This window comes from Anomaloglossus baeobatrachus, chromosome 1, assembly GCF_048569485.1.
Source record: "Anomaloglossus baeobatrachus isolate aAnoBae1 chromosome 1, aAnoBae1.hap1, whole genome shotgun sequence".
Lineage (NCBI taxonomy): Eukaryota > Metazoa > Chordata > Amphibia > Anura > Aromobatidae > Anomaloglossus > Anomaloglossus baeobatrachus.
This window is the reverse complement of record NC_134353.1, coordinates 913,151,152-913,167,120: the sequence shown is the minus strand read 5'-3', so window position 1 is coordinate 913,167,120 and position 15,969 is coordinate 913,151,152. Positions and strand designations below refer to the sequence as shown.

At 46.3% G+C, this 15,969-nt stretch overlaps 1 long non-coding RNA gene across 1 annotated transcript in view; it reads left to right on the top strand.

Moving 5' to 3' along the window:
- The window catches only part of LOC142302059 (uncharacterized), a 69,366-nt gene extending 53,702 nt beyond the window's left edge, over positions 1 to 15,664 (top strand). The window contains exon 3 of the long non-coding RNA XR_012752924.1: positions 15,118 to 15,664. This is a non-coding gene — a long non-coding RNA (uncharacterized LOC142302059). The remainder of the gene's footprint in view (positions 1 to 15,117) is intronic.
- The last annotated feature ends 305 nt before the right edge of the window (positions 15,665 to 15,969 follow it).

The window sequence follows — 15,969 nt, the reverse complement described above, 5'->3', positions numbered from 1 at the left end:
TCATGCTCCGAAATTGTGTCCTTACGGTGACACAAAGCTGATTGGCCGCTGGGCTCGCAATGGCCCCGCCCCCCCACACGGATTGGCCTCTCGCCCCGGCTCTCTGCAGGCCCCGCCCCCCTCATGCAATGCACGCTCGCTCTGGCCCAACTGACACGGAGCTCCGATTCCCAGGTGAGTACACACACACATCAGATCACACTCACTCTCACACTCACTCTCACACACACCTCACACATCACAACATGCTGGGATATCGCTTGCGTCTACACCGGCTCCGTCAGGATCCCGGCAGCGCCAGACATAACCTTGCGATGCTGGGATATTGACGGAGGCCGTGAAAGCTGGTAACCATTATACACATCGGGTAACTAAGGTTCCTTAGTTACCCGATGTGTATCATAGTTACCAGTGTACACCGGCTCACACTCACTCTCACACACACCTCACACACACATCACATCGCATCCACACATCAAGGTCCTGCAGCGGCGGAACATACACACACATAACAGCACACACACACACACACACACACACAAATCAGATCACACTCACACACACCTCACACATCACATCGCATCCAAATACTCACAACATCCTGGGATATCGCTTGCTTCTCGGCGGCGATACTGTGCTGTTGTGAGCTTCCAGGACCTGCCGGGGGATCACATGGCCAGAAGCATGTGATATCCCCGGATGTTGTGAGTATCAGCGCGTATGTGCAATATCGTCAGTGTGTGTGTCTTTGTGTGTGAGTGTATGCGATCGGGTGTGTGTGAGTGTATGCGATCGGGTGTGTGTGAGTGTATGCGATCGGGTGGGTGTGAGTGTATGCGATCAGGTGGGGGGGTGTGGGTGTGTGTGAGTGTATGCGATCATGTGTGTGTGAGTGTATGCGATCGGGTGTGTGTGAGTGTATGCGATCGGGTGTGTGTGAGTGTATGCGATCGGGTGGGTGTGTGTGAGTGTATGCGATCGGATCTGTGAGTGTCGGCAGAGGAGCACGGCGTGCTGGAGGAGGCTGAGAGGAGAGAGGCTGAACCTGGGGAAGGCTGGGATGGGGAGGCTGATGCTGGAGACGGAGAGGCTGATGCTGGCGCAGCATGGCGGATGGAGCACCTTTGGGAGTGCGCAGCATGGCGGATGGAGCACGTTTGGGAGTGTGCAGCATGGCGGATGGAGCACGTTTGGGAGTGCGCAGCATGGCGGATGGAGCACGTTTGGGAGTGCGCAGCATGGCGGATGGAGCACGTTTGGGAGTGCGCAGCATGGCGGATGGAGCACGTTTGGGAGTGCGCAGCATGGGGGATGGAGCACGATGGGGGGTGCGCAGCATAGGGGATGGAGCACGTTTGGGAGTGCGCAGCATGGCGGATGGAGCACGTTTGGCAGTGCTCAGCATGGGGGATGGAGCACGTTTGGGAGTGCGCAGCATGGCGGATGGAGCACGTTTGGGAGTGCGCAGCATGGGAGATGGAGCACGATGGGGAGTGCGCAGCATGGCGGATGGAGCACGTTTGGCAGTGCGCAGCATGGGGGATGGAGCACGTTTGGAAATGCGCAGCATGGCGGATGGAGCACGTTTGGGAGTGCGCAGCATGGGGGATGCAGCACGATGGGGAGTGCGGAGTATGGCGGATGGAGCACGTTTGGGAGTGCGCAGCATGGAGGATGCAGCACGATGGAGAGTGCGGAGTATGGCGGATGGAGCACGTTTGGGAGTGCGCAGCATGGCGGATGGACCACGTTTGGGAGTGCGCAGCATGGCGGATGGAGCACGTTTGGGAGTGCGCAGCATGGGAGATGGAGCACGATGGGGAGTGCACAGTATGGCGGATGGAGCACGTTTGGGAGTGCGCAGCATGGGGGATGGAGCACGATGGGGAGTGCGCAGCATGGCGGATGGAGCACGTTTGGGAGTGCGCAGCATGGCGGATGGAGCACGTTTGGGAGTGCGCAGCATGGCGAATGGAGCACGTTTGGGAGTGCGCAGGATGGGAGATGGAGCACGATGGGGGGTGCGCAGCATAGGGGATGGAGCACGTTTGGGAGTGCGCAGCATGGCGGATGGAGCACGTTTGGGAGTGCGCAGCATGGGGGATGGAGCACGTTTGGGAGTGCGCAGCATGGCGGATGGAGCACGTTTGGGAGTGCGCAGCATGGGAGATGGAGCACGATGGGGAGTGCGCAGCATGGCGGATGGAGCACGTTTGGGAGTGCGCAGCATGGGGGATGGAGCACGTTTGGGAGTGCGCAGCATGGCGGATGGAGCACGTTTGGGAGTGCGCAGCATGGGAGATGGAGCACGATGGGGAGTGCGCAGCATGGCGGATGGAGCACGTTTGGGAGTGCGCAGCATGGGGGATGGAGCACGATGGGGAGTGCGCTGCATGGCGGATGGAGCACGTTTGGGAGTGCGCAGCATGGCGGATGGAGCACGTTTGGGAGTGCGCAGGATGGGAGATGGAGCACGATGGGTGGTGCGCAGCATACGGGATGGAGCACGATGGGGAGTGCGCTGCATGGGGGATGGAGCACGATGGGAAGTGCACACCTCCCCCCAACACACACACATACGCGCGCGCGCGCACTGCACAACACACCACACCACACCACACACACACACTGGGAACCACAAACAACTGCCCTACACAGACACCCACACACACAGACAACGCTGCACACACAAATATACACACATACCGCACAACACGCACATTGCACAAAACATACCTCCCCCCAAAACACACCACACACACACAAACTGCGCAACACACACACAACGCTACAGACACACAGCGCTCCACAAACAACGCAACACACAAACAACACCGCTCTCACCCCCCATCACACCCAGACAACATCCAGAACATGTACAGCGCCCTACACAAACACTTGTTAACTACACACAACAACATCTATATATATATATATAACAAAAATCATACATGAACTACACAATACGTAAATTCTAGAATACCCGATGCGTAGAATCGGGCCACCTTCTAGTCTTCTATAACAATACAAATTCTAAATTGCCTGTATTGGCAATCAATAACCTATTTTTACCAAAAAAATTATTACATTTTTAATATAGCTATTAAATTATTTTAACTTATTTAACCCTCTTGCATGACAGCCACTTTGGGCCCTAATGCCAGACAACTTTTTTTCTTATTTTACTATTTTCATACTTTATATTGTTATCTTCTAGGAAACAGTTATTCTACTTTCTCGATGTCATAGTTATATGAAAGCTTTATTTTTTTTATTTATTTATTTATTTTTTGGGGGGGTGGGGATGGGTTGTACATATCAGTGTCTTCATTTTGGTAAACATATAACTTATTACATAACTTTAATTAAAGCGGGCTTTACACGCTACGATATATCTAACGAGATGTTGGCGGGGTCACGTCGTAAGTGACGCACATCCGGCATCGTTAGTGATATCGTAGCATGTGACAGCTATGAATGAGCAGAAATACTCACCTTCTCGTTCCTCATTGACACGTCGCTCATTTTCTAAAAATCGAACGTCCTGTTGTTCATTATTCCCGAGGCAGCACACATCGCTCCGTGTGACACCCCGGGAACGATGAACTACAGCTTACCTGCGTCCCACCGGGAATGCTGAAGGAAGGAGGTGGGTGGGATGTTTACCTCCCGCTCATCTCCGCCCCTTTGCTTCGATTGGTCGGCCGCTGTGTGACGTCGCTGTGACGCGGAACGTGCCTCCCCCTTCAGGAAGTGGATGTTCACCGCCCACAGTGGAGTCATTTGGAAGGTAAGTGTGTGTGATGGGGGGTTACAACAATGTGCGACACGGGCAAGAAATTGCCCGTGCCACACAAACGATGTGGGCGGGTGCCATCGCAAACGCGATCGCACAATAAATTGTAACGTGTAAAGCAGGCTTAACTCTTAATGGGAAGGACAAAAGAAAGAAAAACAATAATTCTGCCACTGCTTTTTAAATGATCTTTTTAGGCTATGTGCCCGCGGATAAATTATCTGCGGATATTGCCACGGAAAACCCGCAGATTTTCTAGATTTTCCAGATAAATCCACGGGTTTACGCAAGTACAGACAATCCCCAATTTATCCTATGGGATATGGGGAGTGCTCTATCAATGCTGCGGTATTTGCTGCTGCGGAAAATGCTTTTTTGAATTTATTTGTAAAAAAAACCTTGAAATTTGGTGAAAAGTTAGAAAATTTAGCAATTTTCAAAATTAGAATTTTTATGCTCTTATCCTCTTACCAACATTGGGCGTACTGGGTATGTCCTAGATAATGTCAGTATAATCACCGCCGGCTGCTTCGATGAGCCCCGCACATGTCTTTTGATTTGTACAGCAGACATGTATGGCTATCAGGTCGCTATCATAGCTTACTTCCTGTTATAGCTGGCAGAGCACTGGCTGTAAGTAGAGAGCAGCTATTCAGCTGATCTGATATGTGCAACTCTGATCAGGAAAAATGAACAAGCGATCAGACTGCTGATCCTTATAGTCCCCTAGTTGGACTAGTAAAATAAATTAAAAAAAGTAAAAAAACCTTTAAAAAATAAAAAAATTAAAACTTCAAATCACTCTCCATTTTCCCCATTGAAACTTAAAAGGTTTAAAAAAAATATACCCGTATCACCACTTTCAGAAGTGCCCGATCTATCAAAATAAAAAAACAATTAATCTGATCGGTAAATGGTGTAGTGGCAAAAAAATTCCAAATGCCAAAATTAAGTTTTTTGGTAGTTGCAAATTTTGTGCAAAATGCAAGAACAGGCGATCAAAATGTATCATCTGCACAAAAATGGTACCATTAAAAAAGTCACCTCAATATGCAAAAAAGAAGTCATCACTGAGCCAAATATCCCTAAAAAGGAGAACACTGTGGGTCATGGAAAGTGGTGCAAAAAGTGACTTTTTTTGACAAAATTCAGAATTTGTTTAACCCCTTAGATAAAAGTAAACCTATGCATGTTTGATGTCTATAAACTCATTCCAACCTGAGGCAGCACACCAACACATCAGTATTAATATACAGTGAACACAGTGAATAAAATATTCCAAAAACAATTGCGCAATCACACTTTTTTTGTAATTTTTGCACACTTGGAATTTTTTTGTCATTTTTCAGTAGACTACATGCAAAAACTCATGGTTTAATTTAAAAGTACAACTCATCTCGTAAAAAACAACCATATGGCAAGATTGATGGAAAAATAAAAAAATTATGGCTCTCGGAAGAAGGGGAGGAAAAGACAAGTTAAAAAAAAAGAAAAGTGCCAGGGGTGAAGGCTTTAAACCATAGAGTTATGTCACATAACACAGTTAATAAGTCAAATATCCTACATGTCTATTTTACACAATTTTTGAAAAAAAATGTTTTTGTTAGGAAGTTGGAGGAGTTAAAAGTTTATCTACAATTTCTCATTTTTACAATAAAATTTACAAAATATTTTTTTTATTGACCACATTTGAATTGACTTTGAGAAGCCTAGGTGACTGCAAACACCAAAAAAATGACACATTCTAAAAACTGCACCGCTTAACCGCTTAACGACCCATGACGTACTGGGTACGTCATGGATCGTGTGTCGGTAAGCCCCGCCCCCTGCCGCCAGCAGGCGGCGGCAATCCGGGCACATATCAGCTGTTATCAACAGCTGACATGTGTGCCTGCTAGCCGCGGGTGGAATCGCTTCCACCCGCGGCCATTAACCCCTTACATTTCGCTGCCAAAATCTTGGCAGCGATATGTATATGGGCGCAGCCATGACAGTCACTTACCCCGCCCCCACCGGAAGTCACGTGACATGATCACGTGACTTTCAGCAGTTGCCATGGTAGCACAGGGTCATGTGATGACACCTGTAGCTAACATGACTCACTTCCTCTCAATGCCGGAATACAGCCGGCATTGAAAGTGAAGCAGCAAATCTGCAGTTCTCAGCTCTGTAGCTGAGATCTGCAGATAGTGCAAAGCAATCGGATTGCTGATCGCTATAGCCCCCTAGGGGGACTAGTAAAATAAAAAAAAAAAGTTAAAAAAAAGTTTTAAAAAATTAAAAAAAAAAAAACCTAAAAGTTCAAATCACCCCCCTTTCACCCCATTGAAAATTAAAGGGTTAAAAAAAAATAAAAAATACACACATATTTGGTATTGCCACTTTCAGAAATGTCCGATCTATCAAAATATAAAATCAATGAATCTGATCAGTAAACGGCGTAGCGGCAAAAAAATTCCGCAAAATGCAATAACAGGCGATCAAAACGTAGCATCTGCGCAAAAAAAAGGTACCGTTAAAAACGTCAGGTCGAGACGCAAAAAATAAGCCATCACTGAGCCTCAGATCCTGAAAAATGAGAACGCTACGGGTTTTCGAAAATGGCGCAAAACGTGCGCCACGTTTTTTGGACAAGCTTGTGAATTTTTTTTAACCCCTTAGATACAAGTAAACCTATACATGTTTGGTGTCTACAAACTTTTTATTTTATATACAAAAATGTTGCTTTAACCACAAATGTCTTACTTTTTCAAAAGGTAAAGTAACATCAAACAGTGGACCCTACAGTTTGTTACCCAATTTCTTACGAGCACGGCCATACCCCACATGGGGTCACATTTACAGGGCACTTAAGATACCTCAGCAGCTGAAACCCCCACAAGTGACCCCATTTTGGAATCTAAACCCTTCAATGTTTTTTCAGGGCTATAGTGAGCTTTTTAACCCCTAAGTACTTCACAGAATTTGATGGCATTTGGTCATCATATTGAAAATGCTCTTTTTTCACAAAAATATTGTTTTAGCACCAAATTTCTCACTTATAAGAGGTAACACCAAAAAGTGAACCCCACAGTTTATCATCCGCTTTCTTATGAGCACGGCGATACCCCACATGTAGTCAAAAAGTTCTCTTTGGACAAACAGAATGACTCAGAACGGAAGGAGCATTATTTTAATTTTAGAAAAACTGAAATAGATTGCTGAAGTTACCTATACAGCAGAAAGCCCCCACAAGTGACAACAACTTTCAGACCCTTGCATTTTTTTTAACCCACTGGTACTTCATAGAATTTGATAACATTAGGTCATCATATTGAACATTTTATTTTTATTTTTTCAGAAAAATGGTGCCGTAACACCAAATTTCTCACTTTTAGTTGTCACTCACATCTGCGTATTTATTTAAAAATAAATAATAAAAAAAATGATGAGGGGTCTCCTCTCTTTTTGATAGCCAACTTTGGTAAAGCAGACTACTGCAGCCTGCAGCCCACAGCTGGCAGCTTTACCTTGTTTGCTAATCCAAAACAGAAGACACTCCATGCTGTATTTTAAAATTATTTATTTATAAATAAATAAGTTATAAAATGTGGGATGCCCCCTCCCCAAGTTAGATCAAATAGGAGACTTTTATGAGCATCCTGAATACGGCTTGTGCAGAAAATATACCCTATGGGAACAAACATGCTAGAAATAGGAGGAAACCCCTATGGCTAAATAGAGCTGTAAGGGAAGCAATAAAAGAAAAACAGAAACCTTAAAAGAATTAAAGAGGGTAGGTAGTGATGAGGCATTATATAATTATAGAAAATTAAATAAAATATGTAAAAAGCAAATTAAGTTAGCTAAGTTTGAGACAGAGAGACTCATTGCGAGAAAAAGTAAAAATAATCCTAAAATATTCTTTAACTACATAAACAGTAAAAAACTGAAAAGCGATAGTGTTGGCCCCCTTAAAAATAGTCTTGGTGAAATGGTGGAAGGAGATGAGGGTAAAGCCAATCTGCTGAATGACTTTTTTTCTACGGTTTTTATACAAGAAAATGCCATGGTAGATGACATGACCAGTAATACCATAAATTCACCCTTGAATATTACCTGCTTAACCCAGCAGGAAGTACGCCGCCGCCTCGAAATCACTAAGGTTGACAAATCTCCGGGCCCGGATGGCATACACCCCAGAGTACTACAGGAATTGAGTTCTGTGATAGATAGACCATTATTTTTAATCTTCTCAGATTCCTTAATAACAGGGTCGGTACCGCAGGACTGGCGCATAGCAAATGTGGTGCCAATATTCAAAAAGGGGACAAAAACTGAGCCGGGAAATTATAGGCCGGTAAGTTTAACCTCTACGGTTGGTAAAATCCTTGAGGGTTTCTTGAGAGATGCTATACTGCAGTATCTCAAGAAAAATAACCTTATGACAGAGTATCAACATGGGTTTATGAGGGATCGATCCTGTCAAACTAATTTGATCAGCTTCTATGAAGAGGTAAGTTCAAGCCTGGACCAGGGAAATGCAGTGGATGTTGTGTATATGGACTTTTCAAAAGCTTTTGATACGGTGCCACACAAAAGGTTGGTACATAAAATGAGAATATTGGGGATAGGGGAAAATATGTGTAACTGGGTTAAAAACTGGCTCAGTGATAGGAAACAAAGGGTGGTTATTAATGGTACGTACTCGGACTGGGTCTCAGTTCATAGTGGGGTACCACAGGGGTCAGTATTGGGCCCGCTTCTTTTCAACATATTTATTAATGACCTTGTTGGGGGCATGCGGAGTAGAATTTCAATATTTGCAGATGATACTAAACTCTGCAGGGTAATCAATACAGAGGAGGATGGTTTTATATTACAGGGAGATTTATGTAAATTGGAGGATTGGGCTGAGAAGTGGCAATTGAAGTTTAATGTAGATAAATGTAAGGTCATGCACTTGGGTAGAGGAAATAACATTTATGATTATGTACTTAATTGTAGAACACTGGGTAAAACAGACACAGAAAAAGACTTGGGTGTATGGGTGGATGGTAAACTTCACTTTAGTGGACAGTGTCAGGCAGCTGCTGCCAGGGCTAATAAAATAATGGGATGTATTAAAAGAGGTATAAGTGTTCATGAAAAAAATATAGTTCTACCTCTGTACAAGTCACTAGTGCGACCGCACTTAGAATACTGTGTACAATTCTGGTCACCGATATATAAGAAGGACATAGCTGAACTGGAGAGCGTGCAGAGAAGAGCCACCAAGATTATTAGAGGAATGGGTGGGCTGCAATACCAAGACAGGAAAAACGAAGGCTTAGGGGGGATCTAATCACAATGTATAAATATATGAGGGGACAGTACAGAGACCTTTCCAAAGATCTTTTTACACCTAGGCCTGTGACTGGAACACGGGGGCATCCGCTACGTCTTGAGGAAAGAAGGTTTAATCATAACCACAGACGAGGATTCTTTACTGTACGAGCAGTGAGACTATGGAGCTCTCTGCCGCATGATGTTGTAATGAGTGATTCACTACTAACATTTAAGCACAGCCTGGATGCCTTTCTTGAAAAATGTAATATTACCAGTTATGTATATTAGATTTTATGACAGGGTATTGATCCAGGGAACTAGTCTGATTGCCGGATGTGGAGTCAGGAAGGACATTTTTTCCCCATTGGAACTTGTTTGCCACATTGGGGTTTTTTTTTGCCTTCCTCTGGATCAACATGTTAGGCTACGGGTTGAACTAGATGGACTTAGAGTCTCCCTTCAACCTTAAAAACTATGATACTATGATCACCTCCCAAGGTGAAGTAGATAGCTTTACCTTGGCTGGTAATCCAAAATAGAGGTCACTCCCATGCTGTTTTTGTTTTACATTATTTAGTTATAAATAAATAGAAAAATAATTTAAAAAAGTGGACTCCCCCAAATTGGAATAAGCTTAGTTCTGATCACTCATCTCTTTAATAAGCTTGGTTCTGGTCCAGTTTCTTTGTAATATGTTCAGTTCTGCTCCCATACTTCTGTAGAAAGCTCGGTTATCATCCCATATCTCTGTAGTAAACTCAATTTTGTTTCTGTATCTCTGTAGTAAGCTTGGATCTGAGCCTGTATCTCTATAGTAAGCTCGGTTCTGCTCCCTATCTCTGTATTAATCTAGGCTCTGCTCCCATATCTCTGTAGTAAGTTCAGTTCTGCTCAACTATCGCTGTAATAAGCTTGGTTCTACTTCCATATCTCTCTAGTAAGCTTGGCTCTGATCCCGTATTTCTGTAGTAAGCTTAGTTCTGATCCCATATCTCTTTAGTAAGCATTGTTTTACTGCCCCGCTCGCAGCAGCCGAGCTGCTCAGATCCGGATCTTCTGTGGGTGGCTCGAGGGTCTCCGGACCCAGGGGTCTCGCGGTCACTTCGATGTAGGACGTATATGTATGGGCTGAGCCGTACTAAGTTCGTGACGCCACCCACGGTGTGTGGTGAGGTTGGACACCACCACTGCAGTTACAGGGCACCCGGGGGAGATGTTATGCAACAAGTTGTTAATCCCTCCGTGGGCAGGGATGGTGGCCCCGGGACCCATTAGGGTTTGTGGTGCAGGGAGATATGCGACCGCAGGGTGCTGATGTACTCACTGTTGAAGGAAACACACGAGTCTCTGGTAAACCAAGGTGATGTGGTCAGTGCCCGCAGCCGGCTGCGTTCTGGTTCCCTCTCTGGTGGTCTCTGTCTTTCTCCTGCACCTTTGTAAGATGGTGGACTGCCTGTGCTTGCAACTTCAGGAGTCCGCTCCCTGCTGGATGTGGCCTAAGGAGCCCTTGCCCACAGACGCTGGCCCGTGGGATCTCTGAGCCCTGGCAGTGGCCTTCTATCCCCCTCGGTGGGCTGTTGTCTTCTAATAGGGACTTTGGGTGGGACAGGACCTCTAGTCCTGGCCTCAATCAGTAAATTAACCGGTTCCAGTCGCTTCTGGTCCCGACTTCAGGGTCCAAGTACCCCCCTGTGTGCTCCGGTTTCCGAGTCGGTTCCCCGGGTCGGTACTGATGGGCCACTACCATGTCCCGGTGCTCCTCGGTTCCACCGAGCCGTCTTCCTGGCTCCTGCAGACGAAGACCGCTGTCTGCCTCCTAGCCAATGGCACCAGGGCTCCTACCCTGGCGCCGTTCAATTTGTGGTATTTGCCTCTGTTGGAGCTGCACACAGCTCCTGCCCACACTCCTCTCCAACTTGAACTCTAACACTTGTCTGTTTACTTTCCTGCGCCAGGCTGTCTAGACTCCTTGGTGGGCGTCTTCCAACCGCCTGGTTCTGCCCCCTGGTGTGTCTATCCAGCCCTGAGGTTGGTGACTAGGGTTTTGAAGGTTGGCTGATATCACCTGTGAGAGAATGGTGTAGTGCAGGGGGCCATCTGTGACTACTTGGCCCGGCCAGGGCGTCACATTATCTTCCTCTCATATCTCTGTATTAAGCTTGACTCTGCTCCCATATCTATGTAATAAGCTCAATTCTGCTCTCATATCCGTGTACTAAGCTCCGTCTGGTCCGATATCCCTGTACTAAGCTCAGTTCTGCTCCCTTATATCTGTAGTAAGCTCAATTATGTCCCCAAATCTCTTTAATAAGCTCAGTTCTGCTCCCATATCTCTGTGGTAAGCTTGGTTCTTGTCCTTTATCTCTGTAGTAAGCTCTGTTCTGCTCCCTTATCTCTGTACTAAGCTTGGTTCTGCTCCCTTATCTCTGTAGTAAGCTTGATTCTGTTCCTTTAACTCTGTTGTAAGCTTGGTTCTGCTCCCATATCTCTGTAGTAAGCTTGGTTCTGTTCCTTTAACTCTGTAGTAAGTTCGGTTCTGCTCCCTTATCTCTGTAGTAAGCTTGGTTCTGCTCCCTTATCTCTGTAGTAAGCTTGATTTTGCTCTCTTATCTCTGTAGTAAGCTCAGTTCTGTTCCCATATCTCCCTAGTAAGCTCCTTTAAGATCCCATATCTATGTAGTCATCTTGGTTCTGTTGCAATATCTTGGTAGCAAGTTCAATTCTGCTCTCATATCCATGTACTAAGCTCCGTCTACTCCCATATCCCTATACTAAGCTCAGTTCTGCTCCCATATCTCTGTAATAAGCTCTGTTTTGCTTCCATATCTCTGTAATAAGCTCAGTTCTGCTCCCATATCTCTGTAGTAAGCTTGATTCTGCTCCCTTAACTCTGTGGTAAGCTCAGTTTTGCTCCCATATCTCTGTAGTAAGCTTGGTTGTGCTCCTTTATCTCTGTAGTAAGCTTGGTTCTGCCCCCTTAACTCTGTAGTAAACTCGGTTTTGCTCCTTTTTTGTAGTTAGCTTGGTTCTGCTTGCTTATCTGTGTAGTAAGCTTAGTTCTGTTCCCAAATCTGCGTAGTAAGCACCATTTAGTTCCCATATCTATGTAGTCCTCTTGGTTCTGTTGCAGTATCTATGTATGCAGTAAACTCAGTTCTATTCCCATATATATGTATGTATCAGCCTTTTCATAAAGCCTGTTACCTCTGCTGCTTTAATGCAGCGGTCAGAGATAAAACGGCCAAAGGAGGGCCACTGCAACTTGAGGGCCATTGCCTTATGATTGCCCCCAGGCTAAAATGTGCCAGCCAGCCCCTGGACAGGGGAGACTGCACTGCACATGTACCCACTATTTCTCAAGATGCCAAGGAGAAGGTTTTATCATGTCAGCTAAAGAGAAACCATTTTTTTTTTACCGACACTGCATTTATTTATATTGTGTATAACAGCAATCATGTGACGGGGGAACCAGAAAAGCCAGCCAGGATCGTGATCCCCAAGTTCTCAGCTATCCCCGGTAGCTGAAAGCCCAGAGATTTTCAGACCATGGGGTTGCTATACACCGCTATAAACCGGTGCTATATGTTTTAAAAAGGCAGTAAGGAATAAGTGTGCCGCCCCCGTATCAGCAGCCGGGCTGCTTGGATCTGGGTCTGCAGTGGCTCGAGGGGTCTCCGGACCCAGGGGTCGTGCGGCCACTCAAATGAAGGGGGTATTTACAGGGGATTGTGTTAAAGTTCGTGACGCCACCCGTGGTATGTGGTAATTTGGAGTACCACCGCTGCAGTTGGGAGTACCCGGGGGTGATGGAATGGGGCAGCCAGGTGTTAGAACCCTCCACGGGTAGGGGGAATGCCCCAGGACTCGGTGATGGGAGCTGGGGAGGTGCCGTTGGGAGCGAAAGGGGGTCACTTGCGTACTCACTTAGTCCACAGAGCTGACACTGACAACTGGATAAACCAAAGTTCTGGACACCTTCGCCGCTGAGGGGAGCTAGTTTGGGTCCCGTCCCCAATGGTGTTACCTGGTGATCTGTGACCTTACTCCTGGCATTAAGTTCTCTCTTCTGGTGGTCCCGGTAGTGTAAAACTAGTCGGGTCCTGCTCCCCAGTGTGGCTAACTGTGGGAGCTTGCTCTCAGGGTTCACGCTTGGGATTTTCTGGACCGTTTTTGTGGAAAGTCTTATCCCCCTAGTTGCGCTAGTACCCCGATTTTGGAGTGGGTGGAGAGCGGATCTTGAAGGCTCCGTTCTCGTTGAGTAAATTGTCAGGTTGCCTGAAGCTACTCCCTGATCTAGAGTCCACGTAACCCGTCGTGCCCAGGTCCCAGCCCGGTGATGGTAGAAGGCCACCGGCTGTCCTCCTCGACAGTTCCATGCCCCTTGTCACAATCCCCTGCAACTGGACTAGGCCCAGGCCACTGTCTGCCACCTAGTTGCGTCCAAGGAGCCCGGCTCCTGATCTTCTCTCCTTCACTCTCCAACTCCACTGACTCTCAACTGAACTGAACTGACACTGACACTCCTGACCTCCCCTTAACCAACCCCCCAAGTGGGCGACCCTATGCCACTCAGGCCGTCCACCGATGTGTCTGGTGGGTGTGGTGCAGAGAGTACCTAGGACTTTCATTGACTGATGTTGGCAACACCGTGTACTTGGGGACCCATAACCAAGGAGGAGGTGGATATTGCACAGAAGGGCAGATTGCACAATACCCTGTGACGACCTGATAGTCCAGGGTGTCACAATAAGTACCCTTAACAACCGCCATTTTAAAGCATAATTTGGTCATTAAGGGACTAAAGGATAAATATGATCTATCTAGCAAGTGTCAGAGTATTATCATGATCTCTGGGATTAAACCATTTCTTAATATCTCTTCATATGTGGTATATATTACGCTCTATTAAATATGTTAATAGAGCATAAGCATAGAGCCAGGAGGCTGCTCTATAATTTTCTTCATTCCAACTGTGTGAAAGAACGTATCCAAGCAAGGCTCAGTTTGCATCAAATTTGTGATGTATGTTTAGATTTTATGTTAACAATCCTTAAGGTGTACATTCTAAACATGACTACAGGATACGTTAGGAATGTTTTATTGACCTCTGTTTGGTTTATATCTGTTCGTGTACCAGAAATGAAAAGTTTTTTGATGTGTCGTAGACTATGTTAATCTCTACAATGTGGACAATGTTGTTTGAACATAATTTGCATAAAGTTAAACTGCAAGCAAATCTAAGAAATATTGTAGCATTTCATATAAAAAAGGTCATGGTTAGCCTGGTGAGTTAGGTTTGCTAAGTCATAGGTTTGAATGTGCAGCATGGAGCCGAAATGTTGGTGCAACAAGGTACAGCTTAGTTGGATAAGCTATTTGACACTTGGAAGAGTAGAGCTGGATATGTAGGAAAGCACATGGAACAGTGGGATGGATATGCAGATACAGGTACAACAGAGTTGAGTGTGCCGACAGGCACCTTGTAACAGTATAGCTATCGATATTCAGACAGGCATCAAGATACTGCAGAGCCAAATATTTGAACAGGAATCTTGGTACAGCAACGGTACCTAGAATTAGTAGAGCCATGTATACAGACACGTGTCACGCTTCCCAGGCCCAGACCCCATCCTCCACTCACCGCTCCGGTCCCTGTTCCTTCAGCCCGCGGCTGCTCAGCCCGCTCTGCCTCCTCTGCACCTTCCAGGCTTCCTGCTCCCTGCTCCCAGCGTACATTTGCGACCCCGGACACTCACACAGGCTCCCCTGAATACTCTGCACCACTTCCTGCGCTGGTCTCCGGCACTTGGGCATCGCGCATGCGCATTAGGTCGCGCGCGGTCATTAACCTCCTCTTAAAGGGCCAGCATCCGGAAACAGGATATCGCTTAAATCAGGTGTAGGGTATATAGGGGTCTTCCTGCTGTGGGGGCGTTGCCTGATCGTGGAGTTTCAGTAGCTAGAAGTCCAGGTCGTCTTGTGCTGTACAGACATTAACCCTGTCTTCTTTCTAGTACCCGTCCTGCCTCCGTGATCGGGTCCTGCATCCGGGATTACCAAAAGGTCCTCCTGTGACTACCGGCGGAGAAGATCCTTATCGATACACCTCCCGGTCTCCTTCTCGGTTCCCGATCCCTTCCGGCTATCGATACCGTCACACCAACTTCTCCTGGATCCCGCCCACGGTCCATTCCCGGCATCGGTACTACCCTCAAGTCATCTCCATTTGAAACCCCGTGGCTCCTGGGACCCCGCTCTACTCGTCTCCTGAAGGACATTGACTTTGCCTGTTACTACTCCGGCTACCATGTACCTAGGCCTTCTGGTGGGGTGACTGGACAGTCCCTGTATAGGGATTAGCTCTGGGTTACCTCACTGGGGGAGTCCCGTACACGGCCTAGAGGATCCACTACCACCTGGACCTAACAACACGCACCTTGGTACAGTAGACCTGAGTATGCAGACAGGAACCTTGGATTAGTAGAGCTGAGTATACTGAACATAAAGACATCTTGGAACCATTGAACTGTGTATGTACCGATACAGCAAGGATGAGTATGATTACAGGCACATTGAAACAATAGAGATGTATAGTTTATCACAAAACTGAGTACTCCCCTCACATTTATATCCATGTTTAATGACATCATTTCATGGGACAACACTGATATGACACTTTAACACAGTGTAAAGTAGTCAGTGTGCAGCTTGCATGACAATATAAAGATGAGAGATAAGAATATCTTTTATTGTGTACAAACAACTGCATGATAGGGGACAGAAGGGGACCAGCAGGAGGACATTATTAAACAATGGGCTCATTGCTGCACGGGACATTACACCAGGGGACATTACTATGCAATGGT